This window comes from Babylonia areolata, chromosome 7, assembly GCF_041734735.1.
Source record: "Babylonia areolata isolate BAREFJ2019XMU chromosome 7, ASM4173473v1, whole genome shotgun sequence".
Lineage (NCBI taxonomy): Eukaryota > Metazoa > Mollusca > Gastropoda > Neogastropoda > Buccinidae > Babylonia > Babylonia areolata.
Genome location: NC_134882.1, coordinates 20,857,961 through 20,871,517, shown reverse-complemented (window position 1 = coordinate 20,871,517; position 13,557 = coordinate 20,857,961).

Here is a 13,557-nt window from a genome sequence, read left to right as displayed (position 1 = left end):
TAATGGGAATTTATATAACTCCTTCCAACGCTCAAGCGACTTTGCAATTAATGTAAAAAAATGATGTGATGATGTTCGTCAAAAAAGTGATGTGATGATGTTCGTCCTGATTCGAAGATGACCATGGCTTCAAGAGTCAGATGGAAGATCAGTGGCTGTAGGTCCAGAGGTGACTGGTGAGGCCAACCCAGGCCCTGAAGTCTTGCCCACATGTGGGACACGAGTGAGTGGGTGCTGTTGTGGCAGTGGATCCTGCGCAGGCCTTGCGCACAGCACACTTTTGGTGCGCTTTGGTGATGCGCCTGGCTTCAGCTGCTTGGGCTTCTGTGGTGATTATGCTGCGCCAAGCTGGACGGTCCAGAGCAAGTGTCTCCTACGTGTTGATGTCGATGCCCAGGACTTTGAGGGATGCTTTGAGGCAGTCTTGGTAGCGTTTTTTCTGTCCTCCAACTGAGAGCTTGCCCTGACACAGCAGCTGATTAGACAGTCGGCTGTCTGACATTCTGACCACATGTCCAGCCCACTTGGCTTGGACATTCTGCAGAAGGGTTTAGACACTGCAGAGGCCGGCTTGTTCCAGGACTTCCATGTCGGGGGCTTTGTCCTGCCACCTGATGTGGAGGAATCTGTAGAGACAGCTCAGGTTCTCATGGAGTCTCCCAAAGGTGGCGCTGGCTTTGGCGATCCTGTTGTTAACCTTAGCGTCTATGTTCACACACGTGCGCGCACACACACACACACACACACACACACACATATGTCCTTCACGTGCCATGCCTGCCAGTGCCACGCCCACTCACCTCATACTCACTTTCAGACAACATCAAAGAGGTTAACAGTGACCTAGTTAACATGCAGTGCAAGGGAGCATGTCTATGTTCCCCCAGGTCCATGTTCCCCCACTGCTGAACATTATTAACAACCATTCAGAAGCGCTCAGACTGCATCATGTTCTCACATCTGTGTATTATGTCTTTGAAGATGTTTGACCGCTGCATGACCACTACTGACCACTATCAGAGTTCAGCTTGCATCACATTGTATGCAATATTGCAACATTTTAGCAGGATTTCACTATACTGTTGGCCATTACTGACCATTACTTGCCACTGCTGACCACTACGTCAAATTCTTCAGATTGCATTGTTTTGTCACATTCATGCATTATCAAGACGTCCTGTTTTTTTTGTTTTCGATTTTATTAACTGCCTGCTGACCGCTGACCACCACTGACTGTTGACCATTGCTGACCACTGCTGATCACTGACAACCACTACCCAGTGACCACCACTTATCACTACTAACCACTACAGTCCACTGACTACTACTGACCACTACAGTCCACTGACTGCTACTGACCACTGCTGACCGCTATCCACTGCTGCCCACCACTGACTGCTGACTACTGCTGATCACCGCTAACCACTGACCATTGCTGGCCACCATATACTGGCCACTAACCATTATTGACCACTGCCCACCAATGACATCCATTGACTACTGACTAATGCTGACCACTGCTGAGCAACACTGACCACTACTGACAGCTGACAACCACTGACTACTAGCACTACTGATAACTTAAACCGCTAACCACCGACCGACCAGAACCAACCACTGACCACTATATACTGACCACTTATGACTACTGACCTCTGACCACTACTAACTACTGCTGACTGCTTCTGACCACTTCTGACAACTGACCACTTCTGACCACTGCCCAGACAGCAGAGCCAAATGGGCCCCACATGGGTCCCACATGGTTAACCAGATGGGGCCCCACTTGGGTTAACAATGTGGGCCCCACTAAGATTCGCAACAGGGTTTCCAAGTGGGACCCACATGGGCTTCTGCTGGGATCCCAGTGGGCAATCCCATGTCTGTGATGGGCAGCCCATCAAAATCCCATCTCAGATGGGCTTACCACATGAAAACCATATGGGGTCTGATGGTATTTTGATGGGATGTCCCATGGTATTTTGATGGGCTGTCCCATGTCCCATGTGGTATTTTAATGGGCTGTCCCCATGTCCCATTGGTATTTTGATGGGTTGTCCCATGTGGTATTTTAATGGGCTGTCCCATTGGTATTTTGAAGGGCTGTCCCATGTCCCCAGTGGTATTTTGATGGGCTGTCCCATGTCCCCAGTGGTGTTTTGGTGGGCTTTCCCATGTCCCTGCGGTATTTTGGTATTGATTATGATCACATGCGCGCGCGCGCGCACACACACACACACACATTTTTGAATAAACAACAGGAGTTTTATTTGAATAAGATTACATCACATGGTGGAAAATCATTTTCACAAATACAAGGTCATTGACATTTTTACAATTTCACTCCATGACATTTTACATAATTTATATCTGCTTAATCAGCAACATCAAATGTAGTTCAAACACCTCGAATGCCAAATCATAAAGCTAACCTTTCGGCAAACATCCCAATGTGGCATTCATAAGAAAAAGTATTTCTTTATAAACAGAAGTGCAGTTAAGGCAGCCCAGAACACTCAGTTGTTGTTTTTTTAATAAAGAAAATGCTTATCTTGAAATACATATTGCTGTACAACATCAGAGCACTGCACATTGTGAATCAAGCATTGTCACACAAAACTCACAAAAAATCAATAGGTAGCAAACATTGATTGCAACTCTGTCACATAGTGGAAATGCTTGAGACAAAAAACAACAACAAAAGCATGCATAAAGATATGGGTGACTACAAGAAAAGCAAACTTTCACTTTCCGAATAAAAGAAAAACAAACAAATCACCTAAAACATAACAGATGTCATAAATGAAAGTCACAATCAATCTTCTCAAAGACGCAGCTGAACAGAAGACTGAAAAGGAAAGCATCTTCCATACATGCAGCCTGTGAAGCAAGCGGCTATACATTTTCATTTCCTTTCTTTTTTTTAAATTTCATCTCTGTCAGTTGATAGTTAAGATGTGCCAGAGTGTGAAATTCATTCAATATGAAATAGTGTTAAAATTATTTTGGTGACCTGGTATAAATAACATTTACATTTCCCAAATGCAGTTCTGTTCAAAAAACTACGTTTACACGGGATGCAACTAACTTGCAACCAAATTCAAATTTTGGTTGCAAGGCTGGTACATGCGACTGGACGATCTCCACAGGATGCAACCGGCGGCGACTTACGTGCAACTAACTAGGCTCCTCCCCTGTCTCCGCCGGTTGCAACACACACGAGAAACCACGCTGCGAGCGTCTGCCAAGCCAGACAGAAAAATCCGTGACATGCGTGCCGCTTGCGTCATCAATTTCCTGTTGGAAACCGGCTGAGACGAGCGGCAAGCTGTGGCAACCGGCGGCGACCGTTTTTTTCGCAGTTTAGTTGCAAGGCCCTCAAAAAATTATCGGTCTTGGAGTGGAAATAAAATGAGCCTTGCGACCAAACATGCAACCAAAAATCGGGAAAATCCGTTGGTTTCTGAGACCGGCAGCGACGGGCCACAACCGGGGGCAACCAGTCTCCGCCGGTTTCAAAGAGTTAGTCGCAAATTGTTGCAAGTCAGTTGCATCCCGTATAAACGTTAATTTGGTGAAATATCAGTTGAAACAACAATTAAAAGGGTGCTCATTTTCACAGATCTCATGTGGGAAATCAGTTGTGCTGTATCTTGACTTGGTCAGTGCAAATGTCCTGGATTTCTCGCTCAGTACATTACATCTTAACATTACATAATACATACATAACTATATATCTATCTGTCTGCCCAAGCTTCCCTGCACAGAGTTCTTTATATTGTTCATATTTATATATATTAAAAACATTATTCAAGTGATAACAATAAAGTCATTGAAGTGAAATGCATTTCTCTTTAACCTTGAAAGACTATATTGTAAACAAGTGTTTCGCTGCGAAAAAAAAAAAAAAAAGTGTGAAAAGCTTATGAAATCAAGTTGATAAATATGGTGACATATTAAAATACACAAGATGAACACATGTTGAAGAAAATCTGATAATTTCTCTTCTGAGATAAGAAAGTTGTTCTGATTCTGATTCTGATATATTAGAAAAAAAATATCATAAAAAATAATATATACTGGTTCATGCACAAAGGTTCTGGTAACACACTCTTTTTCAATCATTACAGTTCTTACATGCATTCATGAGCATGAGACATTTGAGTGAACAAACAATACTGTGTAAAAGATCTGTTTATTTCCCAAACTTTTGAAAACTGGCTCTGCATTTTTTTGGTTTCCTGGGTATTGTTTCCTCACAAATTCATAAGTCTGTGTCCCTCTGTTCAGGTTCTGAAACACAAAGAATAAAGATCTAAATGAAATATAGCAAGCATAAAAGGACATTTTATTTATTCATTCATTATCAGATAACACTCTCACGAGCATGTTCTTCACCACCACCCTATCTAATCCATCTGACTCAAACACACACACACACACACACACTCACACCTTTTGTCTTGATTTGGCCTTAAATACACGCCAACACCAAACGCAGAAACACATACTACGTGACTAACACTCACTACATGACTAACACCACTGCCCTATCTAATCCATCTTACACACACACACATGTTTGCATTCACACACACACGCATGCACACACACAAACATACACCCTCTCTCCATTCTGACTCAGCCTCCTAAGTGTCATATGATATATACTTCTCTGTTCAATTCCTAAAGATTCGGACATCACACTTATTCCCTGACAATTTTCCTCAAAAGCACATTCACAAAACTAGTTTGGTCACACTCACAGACTGTATAAACGAAACTGGTACAGGTACAGTCATTTGAACGTGAACTTCCAGGCATTGGCTCTAAATCAGTATCATTGCTTAAGTCATGTTTAGTCACTGTTCAAGTGTTTCTGAATATTTGATATGCTGTTTTGTTTTGTTTTTGCTTTTTTCTTCTCTTTTCCAAGTCTTACATATTTTCTCATTCATTTTCACCCATTGCAAAAACAAACAAATGAACAAGAAATCTTACCTTTCACTCCACTCAGCAACAAAGTGTCAACAAGATGACCGCCCCACTTCGAGCTCTCTTTGTAAATGACACACACAAGCTGACAATGAATGTCACGGTTCAAACAACCAGCATGCCACAGGCTGGGAACACAAACTGTTAACTCTTAGCGTAGAGGTAAGATGGGGGGGGGGGGGGGGGGGGGGGGGGGACACACAGCCGTGGCTGGCTTGGGCGAGGGAAGGGGGTTGGAATTACATAATGACCGGGGGGGGTTTGGGGGGGACCACCACTGACCACAATCACAGAGCACCATTGACCACCACGTGCCACCGCTGAGAACCACTGATCACTATATACGGACCACTACTGACCATCATTAACCGCAGACAATTACTGACCACTGCTGACCACTACAGATCACTGACCACTGTTGACAACCACTGACCACTACAAACTACTGACTACTGGTGAGCATGACTGACCACTCCACCACTGACCAGTGACCACCGCCGACCACTATGGACCACTGAGCACTGCTGACCACTACTGACTGCTGAGCATTGACTACTGCTGACCACTGCTGACAAGCACCCAAAAAGTGTATGTATGACATAATATTATGTTTAGGGGAACATAGATTTGGAGGGGGGAGGGGGGGATACAGACCTGGGGGAACATAGACCTTGAGTAATATAGATCTGGGGGAACAAAGACCTACCAAAAACGTTTTTTGGGGAATATAGACTGGGAGAACAAAGACCCAGAAAACGTAAAGTTAGGGAACATAGACCTGTTGGAACACAGACCTCGGGGAATATGGTCCTGTAAGAACTTGTAGCTGGCTGAAGGGGAATTCTGGGGAACATAGACCTAGGGGAACATAAAGCTGACCCCCCAAATTATCTGCAAAATAAACCGCTAAACCATCATTTCATGGAGCGTGTGTGTGTGTGAATCAGAATGAGAATCAGATGTCATGAAAACCGTGAATGAAAGGTTTATAGACACAACAATAAATGGAGTGTGTGTGTGTTCTTTGTCTGTGTTCTTGCTCTTTGATTTTTTAGTGGATATACCATTCTTTAATACCCTCTTTTTCTTGTTTCTCTTCTCAGTTTCTTCTTTCTTCCATTTTCATTATCTAAAAAAAAATTATAGTTTAAAGTTTTATTCATCCTTTCACTCCAGTTGCCTATGGAGGACTGCTATCAAATGATATTTTTATGCCCAAAATAAGACATTCAAATACTCAGCACTATAACTAAATAAGAAAACGCAAATATGTTTCAAATAACAATTAGCATTTGAGTGTGCAAGTTTGATAAACGTACTTATAGCTAACAGATTCCTTCTGCTTCCTATCAACAAAAAACAAACAAAAACAAAAATGAAAACCGACTTCGGAGACAATTATTTTTCATGCACACGCTTGTTTCGGAAGTCATTATACTTTGTACATTCCATTATACAATAGAACTCATTCCCAATCACAGCCATATTACAAACCTTGCAGAACCGCAACTCTCGTGGTGTGCCACCGTCTTTCTTTTTCCAACTCAAGATTACTAAGCATAATTCATCAAAAACAATCACTGTACATCAGAGCGACTGAATGTCTCTAGGAACGAACTTCATGTTCAAAGATGATATCAGTTAAAACAGGTGTTCCTTCTTCTTCTTCTTCTGCGTTCGTGGGCTCCAACTCCCACGTTCACTCGTATATACGCGAGTGGGCTTTTACGTGTATGACCGTTTTTAACCCGCCATGTAGGCAGCCATACTCCGCTTTCGGGGGTGTGCATGCTGGGTATGTTCTTGTTTCCATAACCCACCGAACGCTGACATGGATTACAGGATCTTTAACGTGCGTACTTGATCTTCTGCTTGCGTATACACACGAAGGGGGTTCAGGCACTAGCAGGTCTGCACATATGTTGACCTGGGAGATCGTAAAAATCTCCACCCTTTACCCACCAGGCGCCGTCACCGTGATTCGAACCCGGGACCTTCAGATTGAAAGTCCAACGCTTTAACCATTCGGCTATTGCGCCCGCCACAGGTGTTCCATATCGAAAATTTTAACTGCAAATAAGACAACAGTTTTATCCAAGCAACAAGTTCATTGATTACTTTCCAGTTTTGAATAAAAGCCCATTTGTAGTAAATATTGTGTGAAATATATTCCTCGCAGTTCACATACCCTTCATTCTTATGTTGTTAATCTTGGCACTCTTCAAATATCAATGTATTTCAGAGAAAAAGAGAGGGGGTAAGAAATGGCCCAGGGGATATAAACTGGCCTAGGCCAAACTATACCCCGAGTAAGATGTAGCCTAGGCCAGTTCTTAGGGAGTAAACTCTGGCCTAGGCCAAAGAACTGGAGTAAACTCTGGCCTAGGCCAGTTCTTATGGGAGTAAACTCTGGCATTCTGTGAGCTAGCTGGCAGGTACATGGACTCAGTCTTGCTGAGGCTGGTGGCGAGTCCAAAGCGCCTGCAGGAGGTTGAGAACCTGTCCACAATGAACTGCATGTCCTCATGGGTGGATGACATTTTCCAATTAGTTGCATATTTAGTTATTTATTATTCCCTGTGGTATGTACAATTGATGGAATGGGTCATTATTTCAGTTTCCAGAAAAAAACATATCCATCAATGCACAAACAGTTACTCTCTGAACTTCTTGGTGAGCACCCGAACAAAATACTGTGATTTCAAGGCCTTGACTTTACTGTCTGAACTTCTTGGTGAGTACCCAAACAAAATACTGTGATTTCAAGGCCTTGTCTGCATGTTGGGTTTAACACTTTCTGAACTTCTTGGTGAGTACCCAAACAAAATACTGTGATTTTAAGGCCTTGTCTGCATGTTGGGTTTAACACTTTACCGTCTGAACTTCTTGGTGAGTACCCAAACAAAATACTGTGATTTTAAGGCCTTGTCTGCATGTTGGGTTTAACACTTTACCGTCTGAACTTCTTGGTGAGTACCCAAACAAACAAAATACTGTGATTTCAAGGCCTTGTTTGCATGTTGGGTTTAACACTTTACTGTCTGAACTTCTTGGTGAGTACCCAAACAAACAAAATACTGTGATTTCAAGGCCTTGTTTGCAGAGTAATGGAGAAAATGAGGACGCCCTTCCAACATGTTCCCCATATGTCATTTTTACTGTTGTAAGTAAGGCTGTTTTGTTGGCCTCACATTACATGTGTGCAGTCAAAGCACAACTCATTTGTCTCTGATTGTTAACTTTAGAAAACATTAACTCACTTCAGACGAAAAGCCCCAACTGGGGCCCGACTGTTTACAACCGTTTCATAGGGCCCTGATCTGGACCTTAGATATTTTTGAATATTTGGAGTGCCACTTAATTTCCACAACGACATTATGAGCAAAGAATATCTTAACTGACCTTTCCACTCTCCACTGCGAACAATAAATGCAGTGTGTTGCTATGCTCACGAGCAAAAGAGTTATTTTCGTAAGTACTGGTTCATGTGAACAGTGTGTGTCAACAATGGTGTCTGACCCAGTTTCATCTCAGGCAACAGAATTAGACAAGTGGGGCCTACGTGGCTGTTTCAAACTCTTTGTGCTTTCCTGAATTCGTTTACAAGTCATCAGTATGTGCAAATTTCAAACAAAAAATATGGATACTTTTATCATCTCAGTGTATGTGATAGCATTAGACGGGAGGAAGTTTTATATTTTGTCTTCAACAAACTTGTTGTCTTACTTATCAGTTTTGAATTCGGTTCATAAATTATGCCATTTGTTTTTTTACGATTTTATTTCTTACCCCTACAGTTTTGAATTCAGTTAATAAATTCTAACATTTGTTTTTTGGTGATTTTATTTCTTCCCCCAAAACTGGGTCATCTGTGGGGAAAGTCAGAGGAGCTAACTGGCAGTACTGAGTTGGTACTGACAACCCACTGTTGGTCCAAGTTCACTGTATTTGCATTGTTTTAGTCTTATGTCATAGCAGATTTCTCTGTGTGAAAATCAAGTTGTTCTACAGAGTGCAGTGCCACCCTCTTTACTCACAGATTTCTCTGTGTGCAAATCAAGTTGTTCTACAAAGTGCTGTGCCACCCTCTTTAGTCACAGATTTCTCTGTGTGAAAATCAAGTTGTTCTACACAGTGCAGTGTCACCCTCTTCAGTCAGATTTCTCTGTGTGAAAAATCAAGATTTCTACACAGTGCAGTACCACCCTCTTTAGTCACAGATTTCTCTGTGTGAAAATCAAGTTCTACAAAGTGCTGTGCCACCCTCTTTAGTCACAGATTCCTCTGTGTGAAAATCAAGTTGCTCTACAAAGTGCTGTGCCACCCTCTTTTGTCACAGATTCCTCTGTGTGAAAATCAAGTTGCTCTACAAAGTGCTGTGCCACCCTCTTTAGTCACAGATTCCTCTGTGTGAAAATCAAGTTGCTCTACACAGTGCAGTGCCACCCTCTTTAGTCACAGATTTCTCTGTGTGAAAATCAAGTTCTACAAAGTGCTGTGCCACCCTCTTTAGTCACAGATTTCTCTGTGTGAAAATCAAGTTCTACAAAGTGCTGTGCCACCCTCTTTAGTCACAGATTCCTCTGTGTGAAAATCAAGTTGCTCTACAAAGTGCTGTGCCACCCTCTTTAGTCACAGATTCCTCTGTGTGAAAATCAAGATTTCTACACAGTGCAGTGCCACCCTCTTTAGTCACAGATTTCTCTGTGTGAAAATCAAGATGTTCTACACAGTGCTGTGCCACCCTCTTTAGTCACAGATTTCTCTGTGTGAAAATCAAGATGTTCTTTTGTCACAGTGTGAAAGTCAAGTTGCTCTTGAGAAAGTGCAGTGCCACCCTCTTTTTTTTTTCTTCTAATTTTCTGCCTGCAAGTGTGTTTTCCTATCAAAATATCAAAGTGGATTTTCCTGCCGAATTTTGCCAGGGGCAACCATTTTGTTGTCGTAGGTCCTTACTCAGTTCAAGACTAAAAAAACAGAAATTATTTTTAGTTTGGTGCATAGTTACAAAAGACTGTTGCAGCCAGTGAATGTATACGAACAAACCATTCCATCAAGATATAAAACCATGCACTAGCTAGTATACAAACTGGTAGAAGGAAAGGGATGGATATACCAAAAATAAACTTCAGCAGGGGGGCCCACTAGTGGACAATAATGCTACAAACACACAAGTATCTTTCCAGTTGTCTTGGACAATAATGCTACAAACACACAAGTTATCTTTCCAGTTGTCTTGGACAATGCTACAAGCACATGTTATCTTTCCAGTTGTCTTGGACAATAATGCTACACACACAAGTTATCTTTCCAGTTCTCTTGGACAATAATGCTACAAACACGTTATCTTTCCAGTTGTCTTGGACAATAATGCTACAAACACGTGTTATCTTTCCAGTTGTCTTGGACAATAATGCTACAAACACATGTTATCTTTCCAGTGGTCTTGGACAATAATGCTACACACACGTTATTTTTCCAGTTGTCTTGGGCAATAATGCTACAAACACGTTATCTTTCCAGTTGTCTTGGACAATAATGCAACAAACACATGTTATCTTTTCAGTTGTCCTGGACAATAATGCTACAAACACATGTTATCTTTCCAGTTGTCTTGGGCAATAATGCTACAAACACGTTATCTTTCCAGTTGTCTTGGACAATAATGCAACAAACATGTTATCTTTTCAGTTGTCCTGGACAATAATGCTACAAACACATGTTATCTTTCCAGTTGTCTTGGACAATAATGCTACAAACACGTTATCTTTCCAGTTGTCTTGGATACTAATGCTACAAACACATGTTATCTTTTCAGTTGTCCTGGACAACAATGCTAAAAACACGTTACCTTTCCAGTTGTCTTGGACAATAAAGCTACAAACACAAGTTATCTTTCCAGTTGTTTTGGGCAATAATGCTACAAACATGTTATCTTTCCAACTGTCTCCAGTTATTTCACGCTTCCTTGAAACTGACCCGAAAATAATGCTACAAACACATGTTATCTTTCCAGTTGTCTTGGACAATAATGCTACAAACACATGTTATCTTTCCAGTTGTCTTGGACAATAATGCTACAAACAGAATAGTCATCTTCTTAGTTGTCTTGGACAATAATGCTACAAACACATAAGTTATCTTTCCAGTTGTCTTGGACAATAATGCTACAAACACATAAGTTATGTTTCCAGTTGTCTTGGTGCTCAGTCACCTATTTAGTGATTTATTTATTTATTTATTCAGACTTCTTGCTATAGCGCATATTCTTGAAGCTCTATGCGCTTTACAATAGCACTAAAAACATTCACTCAAACGTCCCCACACAAACATATGCATATAATTTGAAATATAGGCGAGAGAGAAAAATTAAAATAGGTCATGTCAGTTGATTAAATCAAGAAATGCAACAGGTATTTAAAAAAAAAAAAAAAAGAAGAAAAAAAAAAAAAGAAATTGAAAGAACACAAGCACGTATACGTATGCATATATACGTAGGCACATACATACATACATACATACCTACATACAAACACACAAAACACACAGCGTGCGCACACACACAACACACATATACACGCACACACGCGCGCGCGCGCGCACGCACTCACACATGCACCAACGAACACAAGCCGCATACCCAAACACATTACTCACGCACTCACTCAGTGACAAACACACATACACGCACCTACAGGCACAATACACACACGAACACAGATCAACAATCGAATAATGCAAACTACTGCGACATTACATATATATATATATATATATATATATATATATATATATATATATATATATATATACATACACACACATACATACATATACACACACATATATATAATAAAATAAAATAAAAGTTCCTGCTAAGCATTTCCCTGAAGAAACACCCCGCATTACACACACAGATCAAAACTAGAAAGATGAAACAAATGTTCAGACACACACACACACACACACACACACACATGACAAACAATTAAAACACACAGGCTACAACATCACATGATAAAGCAATATTCATCAAACATTTCAAGTAAAAACGTATGTACATCATTACATTTAAGAAATTAAACCTGAAAATGTAAAAATGTACGTATTGTTAAAAAACAAACAAACAAACAAAAAAAACCAAAAAAAACCTCACACCTCCGCCACGTCCACATACACTAGCACACACACACACACACACACACACACACACACAACTCATCAACAACAACAAAAGCACAACAGATGGACAACTGAGTAAAACAAACTACAACATTACTTCATAAAACAGTTCGTGTTAAAATCTCTCACATACACATTTATACATTAAAAACACAACAACACACACACACACACGCGCGCACGCACACACACACACACACACACACACACACACACGTACCAACTCACCCACCCGCAACACACAGACACAAGCTCGCGCGTGTGGACGTGCAAACACCCGCCACCACCTCTCCCCCCTCGTCCCCCCCGCTCCCCCTCCGCCCCCCCCCCCCTCCCCCCCCACACACAACACAACACAACCACACACCTCTATTTCATTTCAATTTCATACAACATTGTATGACTGTCTGAACAGGTGTGTCTTCAGGGCAGTTTTAAACTGTGAGGGGGTTTCAGAGTAACGAGTTGTGAGTGGAAGCTGGTTCCAAACAGTTGTCGCAAAGTGAGAAAAAGATCGCTTGCCATAAGTCTTTGTTTTGATTCGAGGGACAGTAAAGGTTCTATTGTCTGAAGAAGAGCGGAGTTGTCTGGCAGGGGTATAGACATGAAGGAGATCAGAAAGATAGACAGGAAAGTAGGGAATCAGTGAGAGAGTTGAAGCAAAGAGTGGATGTTTTATGTTGTATTCTTGCAGAGATTGGGAGCCAGTGAAGCTGTTGGAGGAGTGGCTGTACGTGTTCGTGTTTTTTGACTCCGAATATCAGTCGTGCTGCTGAATTTTGAACCTTTTGAAGTTTGTCTAGGAGGTACTGGGGAATGGCAGAGAGTAAGGAGTTACAGTAATCAAATTTAGACAGAACGAGAGAACAGACGAGAGTTTTGGTTGCATCAGAAGTGAGAAGATGGCGAATGCTACTGATTTTCCTGAGTTCATGGTAAGCAGAGCGACAGATGTTGGACACGTGTTTTTCCATGGACAGAGTGTCAGAAAAAGTTACCCCTAGATTTCTTGTAGCAGATGAGAACTGAATGTTTGTGTTACCAACAGACATAGAGGAGGGAGCGGAGTCAGGTAATGGTTTGTTCTGTGAGTGAATCAGGAGGACTTCAGTCTTGTCATCATTTTGTTTTAGTTTATTTACGGTCATCCAATGCTTGATGTCAGTAATGCATTCTTGAATGTTGTTGATGGTGTTATTGATCTGGTCAGGTGTACATGAGTCATATAATTGTGTGTCATCGGCAAAAGATTGACTTTGGACGTTGTGCTGAGCTGTGATGGTACCAAGTGGCTTTGTGTACAAAATGAAGAGCACGGGTCCCAAAACTGATCCCTGGGGGACTCCGAATTCCAGAAGAGAAGGTTGAGAAAGGTGTTTG